Source organism: Coregonus lavaretus (assembly GCF_964263955.1).
Source record: "Coregonus lavaretus genome assembly, contig: HAP1_SCAFFOLD_3214, whole genome shotgun sequence".
In the NCBI taxonomy this organism is placed as follows: domain Eukaryota; kingdom Metazoa; phylum Chordata; class Actinopteri; order Salmoniformes; family Salmonidae; genus Coregonus; species Coregonus lavaretus.
Window position 1 is genome coordinate 32,380 of NW_028163357.1, and position 8,074 is coordinate 40,453.

General features: G+C 43.9%; 1 protein-coding gene across 1 annotated transcript in view; it reads right to left on the bottom strand.

Annotated features, from left to right (window-relative positions):
• The window catches only part of LOC311118212 (rho GTPase-activating protein 9-like), a gene marked incomplete at its 3' end in the record, with an annotated part of 39,059 nt that extends 31,189 nt beyond the window's left edge, over nt 1-7,870 (bottom strand). Inside the window, exon 1 of the mRNA XM_084193057.1 lies at nt 7,771-7,870. The remainder of the gene's footprint in view (nt 1-7,770) is intronic.
• Between the last annotated feature and the right edge of the window lie 204 nt (nt 7,871-8,074).

Sequence of the window (8,074 nt, forward strand, 5' to 3'; positions counted from 1 at the left end):
AATTAAATTACGCTATGCAGTTTGTTTAGTTTTGTTTTATCCATCCATACTGGATAAACACCAATATTAAATTGATAATTGTCAAAGGATCAACAGTGGTCCCTCCCTGCCCTGCCACCCTGCAACGACACTCACCCCAATTTGGATACAAACACGTGACTGTGTGCTTGCCTCACCCATGGTGGTATATAGAGTGAATCTCTCCCATGGTGGTATATAGTGTGAATATATCCCATGGTGGTATACAGAAGCCTTCAGAAGGAATTCAGACCCCTTGACTTTTTCCACATTGTTACGTTACAGCCTTATTCTAAAATGGATTAAATAAATAAATTCCTCAGCAATCTACACACAATACCTCATAATGACAACGCGAAAACAGGTTTTTAGAAATGTTTACAAATGTATAAGAAATTAAAAACAGAAATAACTTATTTACATAAGTATTCAGACCCTTTGCTATGAGACTCGAAATTGAGCTCAGGTGCATCCTGTTTCCATTGGTCATCCTTGAGATGTTTCTACAACTTGATTGGAGTCCACATGTGGTAAATTCAATTGATTGGACATGATTTGGAAAGACACACACACCTGTCTATATAAGGTCCCGCAGTTGACAGTGCATGTCAGAGCAAAAACCAAGCCATGAGGTCGAAGGAGTTGTCCGTAGAGCTCCGAGACAGGATTGTGTCGAGGCACAGATCTGGGGAAGGGTACCAAAACATTTCTGCAGCATTGAAGGTCCCCAAGAACACAGTGGCCTCCATCATTCTTAAATGGAAGAAGTTTGGAACCACCAAGGCTCTTCGTAGAGCTGGCCGCCCGGCCAAACTGAACAATTGGGAGAGAAGGGCCTTGGTCAGGGAGGTGACCAAGAACTCGATGGTCACTCTGACAGAGCTCTTGAGTTCCTCTGTGGAGATGGGAGAACCTTCTAGAAGGACAACCATCTCTGCAGCACTCCACCAATCAGGCCTTTATGGTATTGGCCAGACGGAAGCCACTCCTCAGTAAAAGGCACATGACAGCCCACTTGGAGTTTGCCAAAAGGCACCTAAAGACTCTCAGACCATGAGAAACAAGATTATCTGGTCTGATCAAACCAAGATTGAACTCTTTGGCCTGAATGCCAAGCGTCACGTCTGGAGGAAACCTGGCACCATATCAATACTCAGTTAGTTGTGGTGCTGGTGACGTCAATACTCTGTTAGTTGTGGTGCTGGCAACATCAATCCTCAGTTAGTTGTGGTGCTGGCGACATCAATACTCAGTTAGTTGTGGTGCTGGTGACGTCAATCCTCAGTTAGTTGTGGTGCTGGTGACGTCAATACTCAGTTAGTTGTGGTGCTGGTGACATCAATACTCAGTTAGTTGTGGTGCTGGTGACATCAATACTCGGTTAGTTGTGGTGCTGGTGACATCAATACTCAGTTAGTTGTGGTGCTGGTCGCATCAAGCCTCAGTTAGTTGTGGTGCTGGTGACATCAATACTCGGTTAGTTGTGGTGCTGGCAACATCAATCCTCAGTTAGTTGTGGTGCTGGCAACATCAATCCTCAGTTAGTTGTGGTGCTGGCAACATCAACCCTCAGTTAGTTGTGGTGCTGGTGACGTCAATACTCAGTTAGTTGTGGTGCTGGCAACATCAATCCTCAGTTAGTTGTGGTGCTGGCGACATCAACCCTCAGTTAGTTGTGGTGCTGGTCGCGTCAATACTCAGTTAGTTGTGGTGCTGGTGACGTCAAAACTCAGTTCGTTGTGGTGCTGGCAACATCAAGCCTCAGTTAGTTGTGGTGCTGGTCGCGTCAATACTCAGTTAGTTGTGGTGCTGGTGACGTCAAAACTCAGTTCGTTGTGGTGCTGGCAACATCAAGCCTCAGTTAGTTGTGGTGCTGGTCGCGTCAATACTCAGTTAGTTGTGGTGCTGGTGACGTCAATACTCAGTTAGTTGTGGTGCTGGCAACATCAAGCCTCAGTTAGTTGTGGTGCTGGTGACATCAATACTCGGTTAGTTGTGGTGCTGGCAACATCAATCCTCAGTTAGTTGTGGTGCTCGCAACATCACCATCCTCAGTTAGTTGTGGTGCTGGCAACATCAACCCTCAGTTAGTTGTGGTGCTGGTGACGTCAATACTCAGTTAGTTGTGGTGCTGGTCGCGTCAATACTCAGTTAGTTGTGGTGCTGGTGACATCAATAATCAGTTAGTTGTGGTGCTGGTGACATCAATACTCAGTTAGTTGTGGTGCTGGTGACATCAATACTCAGTTAGTTGTGGTGCTGGTGACATCAATACTCAGTTCGTTGTGGTGCTGGCATCATCAATCCTCAGTTAGTTGTGGTGCTCGCAACATCAATCCTCAGTTAGTTGTGGTGCTGGCAACATCAACCCTCAGTTAGTTGTGGTGCTGGTGACGTCAATACTCAGTTAGTTGTGGTGCTGGTCGCGTCAATACTCAGTTAGTTGTGGTGCTGGTGACATCAATAATCAGTTAGTTGTGGTGCTGGTGACATCAATACTCAGTTAGTTGTGGTGCTGGTGACATCAATACTCAGTTAGTTGTGGTGCTGGTGACATCAATACTCAGTTAGTTGTGGTGCTGGTGACATCAATACTCAGTTCGTTGTGGTGCTGGCAACATCAAACCTCAGTTAGTTGTGGTGCTGGCGACATCAATACTCAGTTAGTTGTGGTGCTGGCGACATCAATAATCAGTTAGTTGTGGTGCTGGTGACATCAATACTCAGTTAGTTGTGGTGCTGGTGACATCAATACTCAGTTAGTTGTGGTGCTGGTGACGTTAATTCTTAGTTAGTTGTGGTGCTGGCAACATCAATCCTCAGTTAGTTGTGGTGCTGGTGACATCAATACTCGGTTAGTTGTGGTGCTGGCAACATCAATCCTCAGTTAGTTGTGGTGCTGGTGACGTCAATACTTGGTTAGTTGTGGTGCTGGCAACATCAATCCTCAGTTAGTTGTGGTGCTGGTGACGTCAATACTCAGTTAGTTGTGGTAATGGCGACATCAATACTCAGTTAGTTGTGGTGCTGGTCGCGTCAATACTCAGTTAGTTGTGGTGCTGGTGACATCAATACTCAGTTAGTTGTGGTGCTGGCGACATCAATACTCAGTTAGTTGTGGTGCTGGTGACGTTAATCCTTAGTTAGTTGTGGTGCTGGCAACATCAATCCTCAGTTAGTTGTGGTGCTGGTCGTGTCAATACTCAGTTAGTTGTGGTGCTGGTGACGTCAATACTCATTTAGTTGTGGTGCTGGCGACATCAATACTCAGTTAGTTGTGGTGCTGGCGACGTCAATACTCAGTTAGTTGTGGTGCTGGCGACATCAATACTCAGTTAGTTGTGGTGCTGGTGACGTCAATACTCAGTTAGTTGTGGTGCTGGCGACATCAATACTCAGTTAGTTGTGGTGCTGGTGACATCAATACTCAGTTAGTTGTGGTGCTGGTGACATCAATACTCAGTTAGTTGTGGTGCTGGTGACGTCAAGGATGTGGCTGCAAGTCTGCAACTACAGCACGTACTCCCTTAATGTGATCACTATGTTGTCGCAGAAAATGGAAATTGTAGCGTATTCGAGGTTTAAAAAGACTTCTAAAGTTTGTAATTTCCACTTTAAAATGTCAGACTTGATTTATCCTAATGGAAAAATGTATCAAACCTTACAAAAATGTATATTAATTGATCAACAGTGGTCGCTCCCTGCCCTGCAATGACACTCCCTCCTATTTGGATACAACGTGACTGTGTTCTCGCCTCGCCCATGGTGGAGTGGAATATAGCCTAGTGTGAACATAGTCACAACTGGCTGGGCTGGTGTAACTAGAAAAAACGGCCTTTCACCATTTCTGCGCTCTCTGCTGTGTGAATCATTGATGAGAAACTGAAACACTGATACACTCTCTGGGGGCTGATGCGTCCAAAATGCCACTTTATTCGCTAAATAGTGCACTCTCTTTTGAACAATAGGGTTCCATTTCAGGTCAATCTGGGTCCCTGTCAGAGACTAGTTGCTATAGCCTGTCATAATGAAGGTGTGTTTTTGTGTGTGTGTGTGTGTGTGTGTGTGTGCTGTGTGTGTGTGTTCGTGAGAGAGAGAGAGAGAGAGAGAGAGAGAGAGAGAGAGAGAGAGAGAGAGAGAAAGAGAGGGTGGATCTGCTCAATACATTTTGTTAAACTGTAGCACACAAGTCATTATTGCAAATCCATGATGCAATCATTCTCAGCCTGTGGCTGTTACTCAATAAGGACTAAATGACTTGACTGATTTGCTAAACACCTTTGTAGCATGTGACTTTCTGGAAATATTCTCCAAACCTCACTGAATTATTCAGAAATAGGTTGATATTCATTTTAAAGTTGTTGTTTTTCGCTTTCCATATATTTGGATTTTGTAGTGAGACTTGTGTTTGAAAAACAGATTAATATAATATAAAAATGTAAGCCATAACTGCATTTTTACGTAGGTTTATGCAATGTGTTGTAATATATAATCTTTACTAATGCTTTTTAAAATTCCCCAGCAGGGCCATAACAGGGTCAGGGCATGCACACTTTTTTTCAGGACCATTAGGCCAGCTTAGCATTACAATAAGGCTTCGTCCCAAATGGCACCCTATATAGCGCACTACTTTTGACCATAGCCCTATGGGCCCTGGTCAAAAGTAGTGCACTAAATAGGAAAAAGGGTGCCATTTGGGAGAAAACCTAATTCATCCTGACATCACTTTACCTTTCATTGTATGTTTTGTTGTTAAAATGGAAACAGGACGGACTGTCAGGTTGTAGCTCTTACTGTTGTATGTTGTATAAATCTCAGTTCTCAAGACATCAATGGAGAAAAAGCATGGCAGTTTTCCAGAAATGGGTAGAATTAGAACCTATCTTTCACTTCCAGAAGGCTCTTGAACTCAGGCAGCACTCCAACACAACAACCTGTGGTTGCAGAGTAGAGAGGCTGGTTGACCCCATAGATACACACATCATTGGCTGAGCCCCAGTCTGAGGCTGTGTCCCAAATGGCAGCCTATTCCCTATATGGGCCCTGGTCGAAAAGTAGTGCACTATGGAGGGAATAGGGTGCCATTTGGAATGCTAGGGTGCCATTTGGAATGTAACCTGACTCCCACTGGCCTCCATGCCCATCCCAGAAGCCTGCAGCTCATCCACTGATGTTTCTGATGAAGAGCACAGAGAGCATTGATCCACCAGGGATGGGAGAGAGGCAGGGAGCTGTCACAAGCTATCAGCCAAGTCAAAGACCCACTTTCTGCAACAGTAACATCACAGTGGGAATCAGTCACAGAGCGTGTGATGTGGCCAGGGACCATTGCAGTGCATTAAACCACCCTATAGCCAGTGCAAACTCGAACACTGTAGCAACACAGAGAAACAGGTTCAGAGCACAGTGTACTGTATAAACAGCTCAAACAAACCTGTGGATGTTGTAGTGTATGTTGTAGTGTCCTGTCCTGTTGTGTCCTGTCCTGTTGTGTCCTGTCCTGTTTTGTCCTGTCCTGTTGTGTCCTGTCCTGTTTTGTCCTGTCCTGTTGTGTCCTGTTCTGTTGAGTCCTGTCCTGTTGTGTCCTGTCCTGTTGTGTCCTGTCCTGTTTTGTCCTGTCCTGTTGTGTCCTGTCCTGTTTTGTCCTGTCCTGTTGTGTCCTGTTCTGTTGAGTCCTGTCCTGTTGTGTCCTGTCCTGTTGTGTCCTGTCCTGTTGTGTCCTGTCCTGTTCTGTCCTGTCCTGTTGTGTCCTGTCCTGTTGTGTCCTGTCCTGTTCTGTCCTGTCCTGTTTTGTCCTGTCCTGTTGTGTCCTGTCCTGTTTTGTCCTGTCCTGTTGTGTCCTGTCCTGTTTTGTCCTGTCCTGTTGTGTCCTGTCCTGTTGTGTCCTGTTGTGTCCTGTCCTGTTGTGTCCTGTCCTGTTGTGTCCTGTCCTGTTGTGTCCTGTCCTGTTGTGTCCTGTTGTGTCCTGTCCTGTTGTGTCCTGTCCTGTTGTGTCCTGTCCTGTTGTGTCCTGTCCTGTTTTGGCCTGTCCTGTTGTGTCCTGTCCTGTTGTGGCCTGTGTAACTTATCTCTCTCTCTCCATAGAAGGTCACTGCTCCAAACACTCAAACTGATAGCACTGAGCTTAAAAACAGTTGAACTCAGAATTGACCAAAGTTACCTCGCTAACTCCTCAAACCTACTTCGTAGGATACCCCTCCGCTCTGCTCATACAGAGAGACAGATTACCAAACGGAAAGAAAACACAATGCTTCTAACTGTTTCCATTTCATCTGATCATGTGCTTTTTTTATTGGCTGTACCTTTAGTCAAAGTAGTGTAAGTGAAACATGCAAATTAGCAGTGGGCTTCAGACAAAGAGCCTTCTCACTTCTCGGACAGTCTCAGTCACACTGCTTCACACCTTTTATAGATTCTATGAGGTCATAGTTTCGGTGTTTGAGCTGAGAAAAACTGATGGAGAAAATGGAGAATACTAGAATGCTATTCTACTGCAGTGATGAAATATAGAAGAATACAACTGAAGTAAGTGTGATGATGGTCTCAGTGCATCTGAAACCTCAAAGCTGAGCTCACTCAGTCCCACAACCTCAAAGGATACCTCAGTGAAGCTATGCTTCATATCCTGTTCCAAGTAGACTTTCTCGATACTTTTGTTAATTTAACCCTTATTTTACCAGGTAAGTTGACTGAGAACACATTATCATTTACACCAACGACCTGGGGAATAATTACAGGGGAGAGGAGTGATGAATGAGCCAATTGGAAGCCGTGGATGATTAGGTGTCCATGATGGTATGAGGGCCAGATTTGGAATTTACTCAGGACACCGGGGTTAACACCTCTACTCTTACGATAAGTGCCATGGGATCTTTAGTGACCATAGAGAGTCAGGACACCCGTTTAACATCCCATCCGAAAGACGGCACCCTACACTGAAACTAAACAAAATCATACAGGATGTTGTAACAATACGAAGAGAACTTATTTGGTCCAAAATGTTACATCCTTGTGCTGCGTTATGGTTGGCGGGAAATTGTACATTCTTGTCTTGTATTATGGTTGGGGGAAAATGTTACATTCTTGTGTTGTATTATAGTTCGGAAAAAATGTTACATTCTTGTGTTGTATTATGATTGGGGGGAAAATGAAAATTATGAGCATTCAAATTTGACAGCACTAACAAAACAATTTGTGTTGTATACAGTATGAGTAATAAAACATAGTGGACATTTTATTATTTATTATTATTATTATTAAATTGAGCCTCTGTCAGTAAGGGCCAATGATGATCTATATCACCCAGTAGCCTACACCTGCTCGGCTGCTACAGACACCCCATCAGCTTGAGATGGACCCTCATAAATACTGCAAATAGTTTAACTTGGCAATTTCACCAAAGTACTACTGAGTACATACAACCACGAAATGTTTTGCTATTATAAAGTGCAGGTCTATTCATAGACGAGTTGTTTAATCATAATTATCAGGTGTTTTCAATGTGTATTATTTACTGACAACAACACCGTCATTAATAGCTCTGAAATTAAATATATAAATTAGTTGCAAAATGACTCAATAACTTATAGGCTATATAGTAACTGACAATTTCATTACATAGCTAACTGACAACTTGTGAACTACATAACAAAAAAGATGAGTATTTTAAATTTTCTAAATTACTTTTCAGAATAAAATATATAAATATGGGTCTCTAAATGCTAGAACAACCTAAAGTAAGCAGTTTCTCACCTTTAGGAGGTCGGTGCGATGTGTGTCATCAATTATTTTGCTATCAAAAACGGTGATCCCAGGGTACACCAGCGAGCGAACGATATCCTCAGAAATGATCGCATCCGCATCCTGCAGTGCTTTGCGATATTTGCACCATGTTCGCTTTCTCCTCTTGCCTGGCTACCCAAACTCCTTGCACAGGCCAAACGCTACGCCACGCCCACGGACGTCAGTTTCTTCTCCGATGGAGCAGCGGAAGAATTCAGTTTGAGTCGTCAGGCAATGTGTCCTCTGTCATGTGATGCAGCTTTAAAAAGCTGAA